This window comes from Chaetodon trifascialis, chromosome 16 (genome assembly GCF_039877785.1).
Source record: "Chaetodon trifascialis isolate fChaTrf1 chromosome 16, fChaTrf1.hap1, whole genome shotgun sequence".
In the NCBI taxonomy this organism is placed as follows: domain Eukaryota; kingdom Metazoa; phylum Chordata; class Actinopteri; order Chaetodontiformes; family Chaetodontidae; genus Chaetodon; species Chaetodon trifascialis.
The window spans coordinates 2,332,914-2,336,675 of NC_092071.1; positions in this window are offsets into that span (position 1 = coordinate 2,332,914).

Sequence of the window (3,762 nt, forward strand, 5' to 3'; positions counted from 1 at the left end):
GGAAAATGTTGCGCAACTCTTTTACGCTATTGTTCTCGAAATTGCCTCCATGAGTGGATTCAACACACGCACACAGCATCAGTGAATCAGATGTTCAACAGCGTCTCATTGGAACAGCTGGTCAGCTGCCGGCGTAAATATCCATCACATTTACATTAAGCAGCTTCTCAGCCTGGCAGAGAGAAGCTGGGAATGGACTGATGGAGCTGATATGAATATTTTAGCTTGATTCTCCTCAGCTGCTTCATAAAGACGTTTCAAACGTCCCGGGGGAACGGCTTCGGGCTGCATGTCATTTACTTTAAAATGATGTTGAGAAATGATCAGTTAGACATAGGTTTCCCACAGAATGACTGAGCTCAGATCAGGTTCGTTCAGTGTCTGTAGATCAGATGAGGGTCACCTCACGGACAGATGTGGTTTCCTCTCACAGCTGGATCAGTGATATAAAGCAGCGACCTTCAGTCACACACCTGCTGGCAGAGAGATAAGGCTTTTATTCCTCCTCCTATTAAACACTTATTGCCTCTGTAAATGTGGAGTATAGTAACAGCGAGTCTATATTTTATAGTTCGCCTTCACTGAAGAGGGATGATTGGATTTGACTTCTTCTTCTGTTAGTGGTTCCCAGCTTTTTTAGCTTGAGTGCTGTCTTCATCATCACTGGTTTCATGTGTTGTAGTTGTTTATTTTAAACCTGCTTTAACTCAACACAGTGCTGACATACAGTTATCTCCTTATAAAGCTGATATGATGAACACGTCAGCAAACAGCTGCTTGTGTATAAATCCAGCCAACATGGTGGAACATTAGCATGTTTTTATGGCCATTAACATATCTCTGTTTTTAGCTCTGATTCAGCTGCTAAATACTCCACTAAGGCCTTGACCACACGTATACGGATATTTTCTCCGTATACGGACTCTGTGATGGAGCACAGCGAGCTTATTTACCTTTGGTGGCATTCACTTCAGCACACAAACAACACCAGCTAATTATTTATTTGTGGATTTAACAGCTTTCTGCACACAGCGCTAACAAACATGAACCTGTAGTCCACATTGTTGTTTCACCTGCACATCCTCATTATGAGTAAATAATGCTGTTTGACATTAGAGGGCATTTTAAAAAGTCTTTATTTCATGACTTAAAAGGCCCAAATGATGTTCGTCTTGTGGAAAAAATCTGTGTGCATGTGGTCAAAGCCTCAGGACGGGACAGGCAGCCTGTGGCGGGTTAATAGTGGAGCTGATGCTGTGCAATGTGCCTAAAGAAGTTTAATTTTGGCCCGTTATCAGGTGATATGATCTGCACCTGTTTGTCATCCAAACCAGCGTTGGCTTCAACCGAGAGGCCACGAGCTGAATGTGTTGTTTGCCTCTTTGCTAAAAGCAGAGTTTCGATAGCAGATCTGTTAACGTTTGAGCTAAATAAGTATAAATAATTTGGATTCTCAGTTGCGCATGAAGTCTAAAGGAGAGCAGCTTCACAGAAAAGAGGTGGATTGAAGAGTTCAGCAGGGAAAGGATCTGAGTTTAATATCTTTATTTTACCCGACACAGATCCACGACAACACTCCAGGATCAATACTGATCCCTGTGACTGGCTCAGGACAGCCCATCGATTAGAGCAGCTTCCACAAAAAATTCTTTATTTCTAGGAAAAAATAAAACTTTGCATAGCAGAAATGAGGTTTGTTTCTTTCTGCCTCCTTCTTTTCGTTGCTGTGCAGCTCTTTTCATCTTAAAACAGATATTATTTACTGATTATTTGACTTTTTTCCCCCTGTGCTTTGTAATAAACCTCTGGACCCCTCAAATGCATCCTGTGGCCCCCTGTGGGGTCCCAACCCATACACTGGGAACCAGTTTCTTTACCACTTTGCAGTTGTTTTATCTCCTTGCTATTTGCTTATTTAATTCATTTTTCTGGATGTTTTTGCTGCGTTCTGTTCAGCTCTGAGGTAAATCTGACTTCTCCTGTGTATTTGTAACCTACTTAAGTCGCAGCTTGAACAGCAAAACAAAGACACACAAACAAGGATTTACTTCCTGTGCTTAACTTTCCTCAAACTGTCCGACTTTTAGCGCCAGTCTGGATGTCGTTGACAGACTGTTTCCACACAGAAGTTGCTGCGTTATAAGGCCGATAAGTGAGGAGTGAGACGTTTCCATCTTTAACGAGGAGCTGCGACTGCGGTCTTTCGGTTTAAAGAGGCTGGAAAATGTAAAAGCCGCGTCTTCAGATCATTTAGCACAATTACTTTGGCCTGGAAAGTAGCCGTCACGGCACATTATGGCCGTGTGTTACGCAGCACAAAGCCTCCTCTGGAGGTTTTACGATGCTGGAACATCTCAAGTGACAAAATGTGTTGAAGGTCACGGCGCTGATGTCTCGTGCGCACAGGAAGACGACCATGCAGGAGTCTGTGTGTGTTTGCTTTTGCATGTTGCCCCTTAACATGAATTAATGATAAGTGTGTGTGTGCAGAACAAATGTCTGAATCACAAACTGTGAGAGCTGCTGTGCTCGTTCTCACACACATCATTCAGCATGAAGGGCTGAATGCTCTGATCTCTACCTGAGGCTCCCTGAATCACAACAAAGCTAAAGAGAGGATATCAGTCCCCTCTCAGGTCAAAGGTCAGGTTTTCTGACATTTCCTTCCTTCAGCTCTGTTTATTCTGACAGCCACATGCGTCCAGTCACACACACTGAACTGTGGCCGCTGGCGCTGCACACACGCGCAGGAAGCGAGTCGACTTGGATATTATTAGCTCGTCCTCACTCAGTGCAGCGCTGATCGGCTTTGACGTCGCTCATGATCATCTGGTGCGAGCGCCCGCAGCCCCGGTTCACTTCATCTGAGACGCTGCGATGCAAATCAAGTGAAACGTCTGAGGGTGTTTGGCTCAGCGAGCGGCCGCACTTTATCTCCATTTAAATACTAAAGCAACGCTTTTCATTACGGCTTTTTTCCCTTCAAAGAAGGCTGCTGGAGGAATCCTCGATAGAAAAGAGACACGTAACAGAACAGACTGGACAAAGCACAGTCGCAGAAACAACCACTTTACATTTTCAGAATATTTCAAACACAGAAGCGTCCGATCTTACATGGATCGTGTGGCCTGAATGAAGCCCCGGCGAGCTCGCTGATGGTGGATTCTTGGTTGTTTTGGCCACAGCAGACAACGCTGGTGCGAAAAAACCAGAATAAAAACCCTCTCAGGACTGAACTGTTCGACCTTCACTCAAATCTCACTGACAGAGGGCTCGCAGGTGATGTGGCGTGGCATGCACCTGTAAAGGGGGAGGGGGCATGAGGTCCACGGGTCCAGATTCAGCATCACCCCGGGTCCATCTGTGCTACAGCACTGTGCTTTTCCCTCTAAGACCCTGAGTGGACACAGAACTGCATGTCTGTTCGCAGCCAGCGCCCAGTTACATCACAGCTTTACGTCCCAGAGAAGAAGAGCTTCCTGAAACGAGCATCTTCAGATGTGTGGTTCAAGGAGTAGTTTGACTTTTTGGGAAATACGCTTATTCGCTTTCTTGAGATGACAAGACTGACGCTCCTCTCACGTGTGTACTCTAAATGTGAAGCCAGTTAGCTTAGCTTAGCATAAAGACTGGAAACAGGGGGAAACTGTTAGCCTGGCTCCGTCCAAAGGGATCAAAATCCCCAACCAGCACCGCCAAAACTCACTAATTACTGACCTTTACAGACACTGGTGGGTCCCTGTTTCTAGTCTTCATGCTAAG